Here is a 16,311-nt window from a genome sequence, read left to right on the forward strand (position 1 = left end):
TCGCGATGCCTACAACTCGAACACTATATCTTTGGGTGGTCGGCACCATATGCACTTAATTGCTGACCCAGAGGGTGGTATCAACCTCTTCCGAGACGCCGTGAACAAGCAAACCCACCCAAGGGAGTTGCATCTGGACTAGATTCCTTCGGTCGGAAATGGATATCCTTTGTGTCCATCCGTCGAGCGGAAATACAATTCTGGTCTAGCCAGGCCCAGGTAGGTGTTCCCGGGTGCAGCTTGCGTCCAGCCACTCGAGATTCACCGCTCATAGCCGTACTTCAAGTCAAGACGTACAGTGGCATCTAATCGGTCCGCTCGGGTTTGTGTCCATTCATGAATATTACCAGCTCCGTTGGACTGCAAGATGTTCCTCCCGGGGTCTGTCAACGACGTCGACCGGTAACAAAAGGGCACTGGAGAGGTCCCCGGAAGATGAAGCCATATTGGAAGAATGCAGCGGGGAAAGCTAGCAACGCTGTAGACACAAAACCGTACCGTCCGGGAGGAAGTTTCCAAATTACAATCAAGTCATAAATCGACAAAAGGTACCCAGATCAAGCCATCCAGGACGTCGAGGGAAACGAATGGAATGAACACGTCAACACACCGGACGGTTTTGCGGCGCAAAAATGCAGTTTGCGAAAAAGTGAGCAAAATCCCAAAGTCCCAATTCCCTTTCCCGCAAGAGTTCGACCCGATCGGACGTCAGCATCATGCGATGCTGCGTTGCTACTTTGGGTGCTTCTTTTATGGCCTTTTTTGCTTACAGTTGACGGGTGTTTTTGGTACTTTATTTCGATCTCTCCGCGTCTCCCAAACACCCAAAAGCAGGCGTGTAATGAGCTGTCAAAGTGACTGGCAGATCCCGGGGGTCGTTTGTGCAAGTTTTGTGCGCTACCCGATGCCGATGTTGACGTGCTGATTGCCGAATATTGCCAGATTGTCCACCGGATGACGCATGATGTGAAAATTTTCGGGCATACGAGGGAACGGTAAAAATTGAAAAACCTCTGTCAATCAAACCAAAAACAACAACACCGTTGCATCATTGACAAAACTGGGAAATGAAATCATTAAACGCAGCATAATGACACACTTAACACAAGCCACTTTTGAACGACTTCTCCGTGTTCCCACAGCATATTCCAATTTATTACGAAAAAGTGTATCGTACTATCGATGAAACCATTTTCCTGCACACAGTTTTTTTTAATTTACATCTTCTATTTGGTTCTTAAAGGAGAAACAATTAAGACAACAACTAAAACATCAAACAGAGAGCAAATATTGTCAAACCGGCCATGGTTTTATTTATTCTGCAAACTTATAGGGAGATTCGGGGCATGAAAGATCGTCGGCGGGTTTGACATGTCGTTGAAGTGTTAAGTGATGATTCTTTTCAATTTCGACAAGCAAAAGCAGATCAGAGTCATGTTTCGTGTGGTATATCCACATTATGTTTCATAACACTGTTTTAAAAGCTAAATTTGTGTATGTTTATTTTTTAGCTCAAATCTAATCAAGAAGAAATTAATTATCTAACTCGATTTCAAACCCGATCCAATCGCACGGCAATTAACACCACGGCTTGGTTAATTATTATATTGCTCTGTAAGTTGTTGCTCTTTGATTTTGACAGCTCCGGAAAGCAATCCATGGAATGTTTTTTATTTTCGTTAACATGAAACGTTTTGCTGTTTTTTCCTGTTTTGTTACCTTAAATTTGTTTATATTTTAGTGTGTTTGAGTTGTTAGTTATGAAGTCACCAATTGATGAACGTTACTATCATTTATTTCGTGCTTAATAGCACACACGCCCTCCTCGTTACCCTAAACGCTCATTTGTACGACTTCTCTTCACTTCAGCTTCGTGCCGCGACGGTTTCGAAGTGAAAAACAAAACTGAACATCCCACCCGTTGCGAGTTAGGCCCACCTAATGGCTCTTTTCGCGAACGGCATCGAAAGATGCAAAGGCAGCATCCGGACCGGAAAAACGGCGGCGTCAAACCGCCCGCTGGACCGCCCGGCGTGGGTCAAACGTCAGGCAATCTGTCGAAAACGGTCCCCGGGAAATGGATTAACGCTCGGTGTGTGTGTGTGTGTCGCACCATGGAGGCGGAAGTCGGAAGCGTGCTAGTTCGAGTGACGATAAATCGGTAGCGGAATGATCGAACGATTTGTGCTGCCCGGCCGAGGGTACTGCGAGTATGAATGTGACGAAACACCGACGCCCCCTCGCACGTCAAACTTCCTTCCCCTTCCGGAGCGCGCGCGCGCGAAAACATTTGTAAACACCGCCCGACCATCCCCGACGCTCGCTACGTTCTCGGGAGGACTTTGTGTTCTATTTACTTTCGGCTCTTCACTGCAAACTGCACGGGCAAAGGTGACCTCCCGCGGTGGTGACCACCGACAGTTCGTTTGCTGAAGCGCACGGTGCGTCGTCCTGGCGTGCGACGTGCAAATTAGTGGAAGGTATGGCATTTCTTCCCCCAACCCCAAGCGACCAGGCCCGACCGCGTCAAGCGGGAAGATTAACGATCCGGACCGGAGATGCAACGCTTCCCTTTACGCTTAATTTGCAGTAAACAAACATTTTCGCATTTTCCAATAGCAAAACAGATATTCCAAAGAATCCCGATTGAAATTGACAATAATAAATGAAGTGAAGCTGCATTTAAGAGAAACGAATGCAACGATTTCTTTTGACAACTATGCTATATGAAGCATCAAGTAATAAGAGAAATTACCTCTTTTAATTCCTAATTTGACTTATTTGTACATTACTCTTTTAGATATTTTTATACGGATTTTCTGGCTCAATAGTTGTTTACTTATATGGGGAAATTACTTTTTAATTATATAGGCTTGATTAAATTTAGTTGTATAGTGTTAGTTTTGATCATTGTCAAGGCTTTTCTTTTGAAAATTATTTATTTACACTTTTATGGAGCAACAAAGGTATGAGAGGATTGACTTCTTTATTATTTACGCTTAGTGAGCCTTAACTATATAGAATTCGATTAGTTCTTCTTACAGCAGGTAGTTTTAGGTTAGTTTTACTATTCATACCATTTCTTCATCTAGTGTTTTTGTAATTCAAATTTAGTTTGTTTTTCCAACAAAAACTATCTTTCAAAATAACCATAAAATTAATATTTGCAATAATAAAATAATGATGAAATGTTAAAACAAAACTAACTCATACCAATATTACTACTACTATGTTTAATACCAATACTTGTGTAAAGATTTCTGAAAAATTCGTCTTCGTGAAACATTATAATAAACTGATATCAAACAATTTGCTTCTATAAAAACGAAAAGTTCTAGACAGGTTTAGTTTTAATACTAAAATGTTTAATGGGCGTACACGCATCCAAACTAAATCATACACGTACTATTAATATTGCTGAATTGACAAAATGGACCATATTTTAAACGGCTCCGACATTTTCAGGTCTAGCTCTTCGAACGGTCCTTTAAAAGACTCGACCCACAAACAATCATCCAACATACGCATACACACACACACACACAGCGGTGACGAATGTGTGGCATTCCTTCGTATGTAATTTGTTACTTCTTCTCCCCCTTTCCCCGAACTCCGTCACGCCACGCTCGGACTAATTTTATTATTATTTTATTTTAAATGAAAACTCATTAAACTCAAATAAATTATCCGTTCCAGCGCGGCCGGAATTCGGTGGGTATTCAAATTGCGCGCCCAAGGGGTCGCCCGCGAAGTCCGCGAAGTATTATTTTTATTATTTTTGTCTACATTATTCTCCTCCGGTGCGGGTTGAAATGAACACGCTTCCCTCATCGTACGGTTGCCGAAGAAAGTGAAGGCACAAAAAAAGGGCTCATCATCGTGAACAACATCAACATCATCATCAAAGGCTCTGGATGGTGGTGGTGGTGGCGGTGGTGAGGGTGAAGGTGGTGATGGCCAGTGCCCTCGCCCTCGCCGTTTAAAGAAATCATAAAGGTGCATCCCGAGCGCAGAGCGGAGGGGGGAAAAAAAACGCCAAAAACTTTAAAGGAACAACTAGCGGCAGTGCAACACAATCATAATAGTAAGAAAACCCCTTTTTCAAATGATGCATGTCAAATATTGCGGCTCGCGTCGGCAGAGAAATGAAGGAGACCCTTTAGATCCCGACCGTGAAATAAAAAAAAAAAGATGAAGCAATCAACACACTGGGACAAGAGCGATCCGTTCTTGATCTACCGAGACCGCGACCAGTGCTCGTTAAATTGGATCAAGCTCGCCGGTTCGAGCGTCGTTAAGTCGAGAACGAGGCGAGGGGGCGGAGGAAAAGGGTTGATAGAAAAACGGGAAACGAAAAACGAAGTCTGGCCCAGCTGAAGTTTTAACTCGTGCCGTTCACGTCAGGTGTTTAGCCACTGGCGATGAGGAGATCTTGCACTGATTTCAAACTTAACCTAAGTTATTGCATTTGAAGGTTATGTTCGTTCCTATCGAGTACCACAATGGTTTTGTGGTTTCCAAAACACCCTTGAAATTGACAAAAAGATGATGTGTTTTCTATGCATCTTATTTTTAACGCATTAAGCAAATGTTAAGAGGTAAGGACCTCCAGAAAAGCTTAGAAGTCGGTAGATCTAAGTGGGAAATGTAAGTGAAAAAATTGTAATAAACTAAGACAGCAATTAGCAAGCGTTCAAAGGAAAGATAGAAGTAGACGTATACAAAGGAGTTTATTGGATAGACTACGTTTATATTTTCTGTTCAAAGAACTACATAAGGTTATTTTTATAGTCGCAGTATAGGTTTGCTTTTTAAAGTTGAGATGTTTGTCGAAAATCATTCCCAAATATGTAATTTCCAGACTACTGAAGATCTCTGAAAGTGGGTTTCTTGTTGCTAGAGTATCTTGTGAAAATATTTGTTTCTGATTTATTTCGATTTACATGAAGCTTCCATTTAATTTGTCATAAATGTGGAATGATTTGTTTAAACTTGTAGTAAAACCAACAGCTGAACAAAGATGCAGAAACTTCGACGGACTTTTCAAGATCTTAAAAATTAAAACTACCCTTTACAAGTTCGGTTTTCTGTGAATTGTGTCTTTGGGATTTTCTGGAAAACGTATAAAACTATTTAAAATATCAACCACACCATAAACTAAGCGTTGTTTAGGTTTCTTTTATTGAAAAAACAGATGTTCACACCAGCAAGCAAGCGGTTGTAGCTGGCAGGTTCTCTTCTAGCTTCTAATGCCGAGGCCCGCGCACAGCGTTCATTTTTTAATTAAATTCAAACGCGTCACGGTTGGTTAGAGGAAAAACCTAAATTGCCAAACGTGACGCACGGTGGAAAACCCTGCAAACCTCCCTCCCTCTCCCGATTTCCCGAGGTTCGAACCGCGACGGATGGAACGTTTCTCACCCGCAATTAGTTCCACAAGGCTTCGCGAAAAAAGGGGTTCCGGTTTTTTGGGTGGAAGTGGAAAGATTTCTCCGGGCTTTACGAGGAGACGAAGGGGGCAGGGCATGTTGGCCGGAATGTTGCGGAAAAGTGCGTCGTATGGAAATTCAACTAAGCCAGAGATCGATGGCCCTTCCTGCACGTGGACCGAAAACGGCGTGTTTCTTCGCATGGCTCTTCCCTCCACACAAAAGCCGGGAACGCACCTGCGACTTCCGGGAGCGCCCCTGAAGGAGTGGCGGGAAAAAAAGGGCACTTGTTGACCGAGTCGAAGCCGGAACGAAATCCGGGCGTGAGAAATGAACCTGCCGGTCGCGCTGTTGCGGATTAATTGGATTTTCACGAGCCGCACACCAACGCTGGCAATGGGTTTTCGGCTTGTGTTTACCCACCCCTGCTCCTACCTTTCGAAGGGAGGGAGGTGGGAGGGTGGGTGGAAAACAGCGAAAGTGCATTTCCCGCAGACGCAGCTCGGGGGTCGCCGCGAGTCCGGGGATCGAACGTACTACTTTACCGACTCAAGTGTCATTACGGCCGACAGCTCGAGTGCGCTGCTGTCACTCGGAAAGGATAATCGGCATCGGAACAACACATGCCTCCCGGTTCCGCAGTGACGTGAACGATCGTGATAAGCAGCTCGGCATGACATCGGAGTCCAGTTCGAAAGCACCAAGACTTGGAGGTGAGTTTGTGGTTCCACAGCTGCGGCAATCACGGGTAGTTTCATCGAGAAAGTCTGCTCAATATCTAAAATCCTCCTAAAGTAGACTCCAAAAGAGATACGAACAAATGTCCTAAAAGTCTCTGTCATGGATTGAATATGCCTAGTTACGATTTACAAACAATTGTGGAACCACACAAAAGAAATTACGCAAAATAAATAATAAATCAATAGTTTTGTATTGAACAGTATTTAGAAAATATACGCCAACAAAGGTAAACAAACAAAACAGCTGACGTTTAGCAGACAAGACAACCTTGCCAGCTTTCGCTCCCACCTTGTGTCCCATACGTCATGATCCTCCTTCGTTTGCTTTTCCGCTACGTTATCCTTCCTGTTCCCCGCTCTCGTTCCAATTGTATAGCCCTCGGGGCAAACAATGTATTTACAATAAAAATTAAAATTAAAATGAAAAGACATGGTACTAGGCAAAAGTTAGTTTTAAAGTATAGATTAATTGAATTTTACTGTTGTTACAATTATCAAGAAAACCCATAATTACTCTTCCTGTTTCGGCAAGAGACAAAAGTAGTTGACTACGAGACAAAACCAGATGCCTTAGAGACAAATGTTGATACCTTTTACCACGGTTTAGCGCGATGCCCGTGGCGTTATGTGACTCCATCCAACCTCTTAATACGATCGCCAGAGTTATTAAGATAATGCGAGCGTCGTTTAGTGACTCTGTCCAAATCGTTAAGCAGAAGGAATACCTTTTTAAGATAATGGGAGCACGCTTAACGAGCTGGCCGCGCCTATTAGGATGTTCGTCGCATCTTTTAGCGGCGTTAGTCACTTTTCTAAGCCTTTTGTGAGCACGTTTGTTCAAAGAGGTGTATGTAGAGGTGGATGTTTCAATAATTCCGAATATTTTTTTGGTTCGCTTTAGAATTTTGTAAGGTTCTTTTAAATTTCAGGAGAAGTTATGAATGAAAATATTCATTTTCTAAAATGTGTTGGTTTTAGTAAGCTCTTGATGCATAAGAGACAACGCCACCGGCTTCGAGTTAAAGTTTGATGGCAATGGCTGTAATACAGCTGAACCTAAACTAGTTGCCAAACAAAAGCTTCGTGTTTTAGATTTCGAATAATCAAATAATTCTCTACACCCTTCCGGTGTACCTAAGCAAACAGAACACGCTGTAAACCTACAACGAAATGGGCCCCCTCGTTGTCGAGTCGCTGCATAGCTCAACCGGATCGATATGCCAAATCGAACAAAATAATTTTAAAATAATGAATCGGATCCGGCTGCGGCTGCGAGGGGGTTTTTGGAATGTTGGCGCGGAATGCATCACCACCGGCCCCGGGGATCTGCATATTTGCGCCGTGTAATCGGGAAATAATTTCGCCTCCATGCGGGATGTGCTGCCCTTGTTACTGTGTCTCTGTATTGATTTAATTAGTATCGTTTCGATAACTTGCTCCACAATGCCAAATAGCTACGCTTTCCACCCGACAACATCCCGACTCCATCATCTCCGTTCCCACTCCGCACCCGATCAATTGCAAAATGAAATATTAGTGTTTCCGGGGCCCGCTCCGGAATGCCTACCGAGTTTCCATCGAGTCGTGGTTTTCCGCACAGACTCCGCGCCTCCCACGCAGTCCGCAAATATGGAATGCGCCATCAGCTGGGAACCGGAACTGGCGATGCCGGGGTTTACGCTAATTGCACAGCTCACCCGCTCAGATTTCTCCATCTTTTCCGCAGGTAAAATGTTGCGATGTTTCTAAACTTAAAGGTAATAAACATGACTATTTATTTGCATAATGATTTTCTCATCGATCAGCTCCTTGGAAATGAAGTTTTAACAATATTATCAAATGTAAAGATCACGAAGAAAAACAGTTCTGTATGTAGGTTTTTTAAAAATTTGTTCTCTTGTGTGTCTTTTAGTGCATACATTTTGTTGATTTTACAGTGCAGCTCTTTTTACAATGTTACAAAACATCATAAACAAAGTAAAGAATATTACATACGAGTCCCGGTTGAACGATTTGAGAGAGAAAGGGTTTTTGGAACAAAAATAAATCATTAATCCAATGGTTTGCATTTTTTACATTCCGAAAACGTTTTGTTTTTATTGTAAGAAGATGAAATCCAACTCCAAAAGGATGCGGTCGGCCTGCAGATTACAAAACCAATAAAAAAGAAAATAAAGCGAACCGTAAAACTAACGGGCAACCTCAGATAAAACAAAACCTTTTTTTCAAAACTTAAATCGCATGCGGTAAACATCTGCATAGAGTAATAAACCAGCGAGACGTTTAAAAAACAACATAAAAGGGTTGTCAAAGGGTTGTTTTGCAGGCTGGAACGGAAAATGTTTCGTTTTCGTTCGCTTATTTGGGAGTAATAAAAATGGGAATTTGTTCCCAAAACCGATGAGCGACACAGATGTTTCCTTTTTTTTTATTAAAGTCTTCTACAGCGATTGTTTGGTAGAGGTAATAATTGCGAGTAGAAGCAATAATGGTGAACTATTTTGCAAATTAAAATCTTGACTGCGTATATCGAGTCTACTCCTACCTGATATATCTGGTATAATACGATGTTACATGCAAAACGCAAACATGTTAATGATAGACATAGATTCTGGAGTCGGTCGGAAAGACAAAGAGGATGCACACAAGCCGACAAAAGGACGGGAACTCTCAGCTTGTGCTTCATGTACCCGACTCCTTGCCTCACTGGCAGTAGAGGTCCCGGGTTCCTTCTGTATTTGCCGGACTCCTAATTGAGGTGCAGTGCGTACGAAAATATAGACACATCGCAATATTGCTTCTACTGCAGCGAAGCGGGGCTGTAAAGTTTATTGCCAGCCAGCCTAATGATGGCGTATCGGTGTGTAGGTACGGGCTTCTGGAGCCCAACCAGCGCCTTTGCCGAAGCAACAGTGTGCCGCAACAGCACGATGAATTACCGAGCGGCTCGGGAAACCACCTCGACAAAAGGCGGTATACGAGCTGTACGGTAGGGCAATAATGTGTGCAGGAAACAAAACAGCAACCAAACACAAACAATTGCCCCCGAATTGCCCCTGGGGAAACGTTGCCTGTGCTTTGCCTTATCATGCGTATGAGGAGTCCTTCTCTGGTTTATGGTCCTCTAGCTTCTCCGGCATTCGGTTCCTTTGCATTTCGGGGTTCCGAAAGAGGGTTTTCGGCAAATCGTGACCGAGGAACTGACACTTTATTGGCCCCCTCTAGAAGTAACTGTAGTAGCCTCTCCAGCACAGAAGGTGCTAATATTGCTGTGAATGATAAACGGTCGGTTCGCTTCTCTGGTGCGCAGCGGTACTACTCTTCCAGTGCTTCTGCTTCAGTGAGCCTCCCGTTGTCTGCCCGAAGCAGCTCGACACTCCGCAGTTCCGCCGTCCGGAACAAGCGAAATTTATTGATCCTTCCCTCGACCCGAGCCGAGGGGCGAAAGCCGTGCGTTTAGGGACGTCCCGGCGAGGGGTCGCCGGGGAACCCGAACGGACGGAACTCCCGCTGGCTCCAGGAGTCCAAAAACCCCGCTGCTCGGGTCCCCGATATGTCGCCGAATTTTTGTGAACGCGTAGCCATCAGCTTCCCGGTACCGCCTGGGCTGTAAAGACAGCACTCAGGACGGCGTGGGACTCCTCGGCCAAACCCTGGTGAGAACTCCAGGACGGATTCGCTACGGTGTTCAGCTCGCTGCAGCCTCACCTCCTCAGCAGGTCGCCCGGTAGAGCCAAGCGTGCCTCGACGTGGGTCCTCGTGTGCCAGAAGATGCGTCACAATTAGCACAAACCGTAGGACCCCTGAACACGTTCCCCGTCACCAACAGGGACAATCTCTACCCTCCAACGCAGACACATCTCGGCCAACGGTCGACGAGGTAAAGCCACCCGATTCTTGACCAATTTCTCTCTGGAAATGTGCCGTGGAGCAGTCCAGAGGCGCGCGCCATAAAACTGACAGTTCAATTCCAGCGGAACGAGTCCTCGGACACTGTACTAATTGAGCCCGCGGACACGGGAAAAAAGAGTGCTCATTAGAGCAGCACGCACACGTACACGTCCCTGCACGCAGATGCCGATGGTTCGAATGCCACTTGACAGCCTGAGCCCCGCTAATCAACGTTTATGCTCAATAACCTCGAACTGACGGCTACGCGAGTAGGGAAATCAATAGGTCAGGTCCCGAACTTACTCATGCGCGGCCATCCCAAACCGAACCCGAGCAACAGTCGGCAAGCGGAGGCCGGGAACTGAACAGGGTCGCAAAGAAGAACACAAAAAAACGTTGAAAATGTTTATTTCAGGGTGCTACTTTCAACTTACGACCAGTTCCAGGTTGATCGGAAAATTCGCTTCACTAGTTTTCCTGGCGGGAAAGGTGTGCCCGACCGTGTTGTCTTGGCTGTAGCGCCCCAAAACGCCAGCTGGCTCACACTCCTGTCGGCTATTCGAATTAATTTGTCACTCCTCAGAGCTAGATGGGATGTTTAACAACGGCCAAGCTCCTCCCATATGGCAGCCATGGGAAATAGTTCAATACTTTATTGCGAAATAGATTACTTCTATTCTTTAATGTTATTCGGCTTGTTTTGTTTCAAAATATCTAAATCCAACGCAAAGTTTCAATTTAAACCTAAACTGTTCCCTGTTGATCAAGAAAATCAAGATGGTCTTATAGGCACTGTAGATATACCTTAGACACCTAGAAACCCGGTTTGGAGTTAGGTTGCTTCGTTTAATTCATGTATCGCCTTCACTTTGCCTACCTAGAGCTACTGAGATCGTTCGTCTAAATTACCCTGCGCGGTAGACCTTGAGCTAGTTTTCGTCCTGGTCGGGTGAGGTGACGTCGTGTACACACATTTCAAGGTTGGACACTCTTCACCTTTGCGGTTGGAAGCCAATGGCGAGTGTGTGTGGGAGGCGTCCATAAAAATGGTTAAAATCGCACACAGATTGGCAACTGGCGTAAAACATGGGAATCAGCTGACGATTCGCAACAAGTCGGCTGAGTTGATAGCTGCGGTTGGTGAGCGGGTTCAGTTCGAGCCTCCGAATCCTTGCCCGGTACCTGACGAGAGCACGTCAAAGGGTGGAAGAATCGGGTACGGTACCGAATCCTTCGGCACGTTGGAGAGAGAATCCGTCAGAAGCGGGCGTTTTATTGACAAACAGCTACACGGGATGTCGACCGATGGGAAACAGGCGGACCAGATTGTGGTTGCCAAGCGTATAGGACCCAGAGCTGAATGTGGATTGCCGTTTAAGGTTTATGGACCGGAGCTCCTGCCTTTTTATGGCACCCAACCGGACCCGACGTTTCGCCAACATACCGATCTTCGGCTGTTGTTCTTACCGATTGCTACTTTGAGTTTTCCCACTCCCCGCCGCTCGCAGGTACATCATATTTCCATCTAATTAGAATAAACAGCATCGCTTTCCCGCTACCCAGGACCAGGTCCAAGCCATCGGACCATCAATAAACCACACCGCACCGGAGCGCAAATTTGTCCGCCCATAAAAGGTGAGAACCTCCAAAAATCAGGACCACCACACCAAAGTCTCTTACGCAGCTCTAGCTGCAGTACAGCGGCGTACAGGGCAAGGGCAATTAAAATGTGGTCAAAATGGAACACCCATCGCCCAACAAAACCCCGGGTCGTGGACATCTACCTCGCCGGGCATCAAACTCTTTCGGCATGTGTTTTACTTTGCGAGCATCAAAACTCCCATAAACAAATAAAAGCGGCAGAGCCTGTGGCCTGCTTTGGGTTTGTTCTGGGAATGGGTGATGAAAACCCAAAGCGGGAAGGTAAGGACCTTCCTTTAGTAGTCCGAATAGGAAGGCTAGAGCGCGGGAAAATGGATGCACGATTGATTGATATGTCCGACACCGGCGACGGATGACAACGTTGCTCTCAGTCGGAGGCGAACACACCGAACCAGGAGTCATCGTTAGGCCCTATAATCACTGGCTAACGAGCTCAAGCGAGCACACCCGATCAAACCGATCTCCGATAAATCAGGACATCCAACCGAATGCAAACAACGGCGCTCTTTTCGGGTTTAAAAAAAACAGAGCTTCCCCAGTCTCATCATCAAAGGACTCGATAGTAAATAGGGAAAGAAAAAACGAACCGGCAAGGAGCAGCACGCGACCGCACACGCTTCCGCCGTGTTTCTGAAGATGTAAAAAAGGGATTTCAATTGATTGATCACAATCGACGATTGCCCCGGGAAACCTGGCGTGGAAGAAAAAAGTGTTGAAGTGAGCCGGAGGCGATGAGTGAAGCTCGGGGTGCCCTTTTCGTTACCAACAACATATACCAATTCCTTCATTACCCATCGTCGGCTGCCGAAGCGTTTATCTTGATGGCTTTTGACGGACACCAACGCAAACGTCACACGGTAAAAGAGAAGAACACCGCTTCTCAACCAACTTTGCCTTCGGAATGCACAAATTGAGATAAAGTTCAGGTCGTTTTGCATCCGAAAACAATCGAGAAGATCTAGGAAAGCATTTTTGGTCACTTTTCTGATAGGAAATTTCATTGAAGGCGATAGATGTACGAGTGTCATTAACACAATAATGTAAACACGGTCAATTGGACCAGTTTTCTGGATGTATGTCATCCCAGTTCGAAGCATTCTGGTGTGAAATTATCAAAGGTGCCAAAGTCGTTATTTCGGCGAATCGTTTGATCGTGATCAGCGTTCCTCAAAGCGGCTCCGTTATATTTGTTACGATGTTTTTCATCAGACTAGTTCCGCTCGGCTGTCGCTTTGATCGAACGCCACCAGAATGGCCGACCGGAAATAGCATTGGGTGCTGGTTTCTCAAATTTCATGTCTCCTATGCAAAGCCGGGAGCGCCACAACATTCAACGAAAGAGTATTTTAATGCAAAGCCCATAAGCTGCTGAAGCGCTGTAACCTCTCGTAACCCGTTGAAAGGTATTCCACCTCACGCAGCAAACCTCACCAAGTTTGTTCAAACATGTCGAGCGGTCGGGTAATGTTGTACTCTCTTAATCGGTTGTTTATGTTCCGAGACAGCGACGTCGCCGGAAGGGCCTACGGGAGCTCGTTTTAGTACTCTACCACGCTCCGTAAATGGATCTTCAGCCTAAGAACGCAGGATTGGAACGAAGCAAAGTCGGACACGACTGTAAAGGCAACGTCGTAATGCATCTGAATCATTTCACCGATTAACTCTTTTATTAGTTTTGTGTCTCTGTGAGGATCTCGGTTGAACTCCTCATACCTAAGAATACCAAGATCTTTTAATCTATTGATGTGCGTCGAAAGTATATTTAGTACAGTGGGGTAAACTGCTCCATAATAACTTTCATACAACTAATAAGGCGAACTTAATAAATTACCTTTTGCGACGTTCAAGTTGGTTTTGATATTTGTTTGGTAATAGAAGAGATTTGTTTTATGTACTGCGAAAAAATAAATGTTTTGCACGTGAGAAGGGCATAATACCTCACCTTACCTTACCTTGCTGAAATGGACCGACTCTGTCCTCTACTGACATTAATTACAAATCCATTCACACCAGGCTATTTGACTGAGTCACTGTGTCTGTCAACTGTCGCCAAACAGCCGGCAAAATGCATCGCAAACGGTAAGCAACCACCGGCTGTCACCAACATTGGCTGAAAGGAGGCCCCGCAGGAGGTTCGGCGACGATTCACCGGGGGCTTAAACGTTTTTAATCAACAAAATCAATTTTCTATGAAAACATAACTCCCGCCGAGATCGCTGGTAACCAAGGGAAACCGGCGGTTATCCGGTAGAGAGCTGGTGAGGCGAAAAAATCCCAGATGAATGCGTCGACCTTCCCTGATGAGGTTCGCGTTCGTCTAGCTTTCGTTTTACCTCTCATGCTCGCATTCTAATTATTAGTCAGAATGTTACAAAACGTGTGCAGACCTCTTGATCTGCCTATGACCTAGCGGGTCAATAGGAGGACCGCATCTCCTGACGCCCCACGCCCGGAAGGTATCCAGTTGTTCGGAAGGTATCTGATGGCGTCGAATCCCGCTGACTAGCGACGGTTCCCCGGAACAAGTACTTGCGTACTGACTCCGCACCTCTGTTTACCTCTGAGGCGAGAGGCAAAGCGCACACAAACTCACACGACGTACGGTGGGCAGACGGCTGATTATTGGAAAAGCAGTTGGCAGCACCCTCCAACTCTGCTGCCAGCGAGCAGAATTTCCCACTTTTTTTGGCAAAGAAGGGAATTCCCTGCTACGCTGGCGCAAACCTGTAATTATCCGTCCCGGCGTACGCAGCATGCACTCCGCAGTGTTGGGCCGGAACTCACCTTCCTCCCGTTCGAAGCGACCCTCGAGAGGCAGTCACATTTCGGAGTCGACTCGAAGGAGAGAACGAAAAATGAATTTCGCTTCTCATGTTTCCATTTCCCGACCCTGGTGGACTTTATCGAATTTGGTGAACCCCCACGCCTACAGACGTTGCACAAGATGGGCGGTAGCCTTCCAACGCGAGATATCCATTATCTGCCTACCTCTTTCGGTGAATTCTGGATCGCTGGGACGGTAAATGCGGCACGAGTCATGCCGTCGAAGGCGAAAAACCAAGTAGGATAACCCCCACCGGTAGGCTCCTCATGAAGGGACGTCAGGAAGGTACAAGGTGGGATGGTCCGAGCCAGCGGGTAATTGACTCCTGAGCTCGGTGGATCAGGTCTCGAGGTCTTCGGCACTTTGGATTGGCCCATTTGTTGTCCAGCCGGAGGTCAGTCGTCAGGTCAGGGCGTCCGGTGCCAAAAGTAGCCCGATCGCCCTGTGCACTCTGCCCTCTAACCGGCAGGACTCAGCTCGCATCCGGTGGGTCCCAGCCGCAGCGCAGATTGGCCGGGCTCAGAAGCTTCAGCTTGTTAAATCGCGACCCTCAACGAATATCTGTAAGTATCCCGCACGGAGAAAACAATCTCCCGGATCATAAAGTGGTACCTCGGCATCAATCAAGCGTGCCTCAATTATCCACCTGATCACGGTTTTCGATTAGCGGAAGACGGCTACGGTGGTTTCATTGTCGCCATTTGTGCGGCATGGGTACAATATACATACAATCGGTCAAGATTTGGTACGCTCCAGCTAAGATTGGTAGCCGTTATTGGTTTTCATTGCGGTTTACCGGTGAGTGTCAGCGATAGCCCCTAGTCCCTTTTGCTGAAGCCCTCGTTAGTCAGTTCAAGCCATTTTAGTACTTGCTATTTACACTACACAACAATTGGAAACAAATGGTACAATCTAGGGACTGACCTGGAAAAGACATCCCTACAAGATATCGAGCAAAAATCCGTGAGGACTCGTATCAGCTACGGCACTTATCCTTGGTTCCAATTGATTCTTATCGTATCAGTCGGGATTTCTTGCAAGCAAGTGGTGGACCCCTCCATTCATAAACTCCCGCACAAACCGCGGCTTGGGGAGGAAAGCAGGCTGACCACCAAAACATACCCACGCAGACACCGGCCACAACTCCGGGCAACCAACCCCAAGGAGCAGGGACAAGGTCAAGGTTGCTACCGTGCTTTTGCGGCCCAAGCCAAACCGCCGTGGTGACTGGTAGCTCCCTCGCCCTCGCCCGTGGAAGAACACGGCTGACCCTGCCCTGTGACCCGGCCAACCGATACTGCGGTTACATCGAGTGGCACAATTTGAGGTTAGATTATGGTGTTCGGAGCTTCTTTTCACAGTCTCTGCCCTCGGTTTTTCGAGCTTCGTTTTTCAAGCGCCCGCCGAAGGGGCTCACGGGAGGGTGTAATGGCGATATTTTTACCACCTGAAGAATGGACGAACGAGCACAAAGAATTAACCCTTGTATCCGATCCATTTGAGAACACATTACTCTCATAGATCGGAAGTACTGGTACTTATTACGAGCGAAGTAGATTTTGCATATCGATAGGTAACTTTTTATTAATTGGTCAGTGCTCTAATTCTGCTTGTTTACATACTTTCGAAAATAAATACGAAAACAAATTGTCATTCAACAATTATCCTTTCAATCAACCATTCAATGGATTTGACAGCTGTTTTAGAGACTAAAATATTAATCAATTACCCTTGCCCGGTGAACCAAGGGCACCGAAAATGAACA

The sequence above is a fragment of the Anopheles coustani genome, chromosome X, assembly GCF_943734705.1.
Source record: "Anopheles coustani chromosome X, idAnoCousDA_361_x.2, whole genome shotgun sequence".
NCBI classification, from domain to species: Eukaryota; Metazoa; Arthropoda; class Insecta; order Diptera; family Culicidae; genus Anopheles; species Anopheles coustani.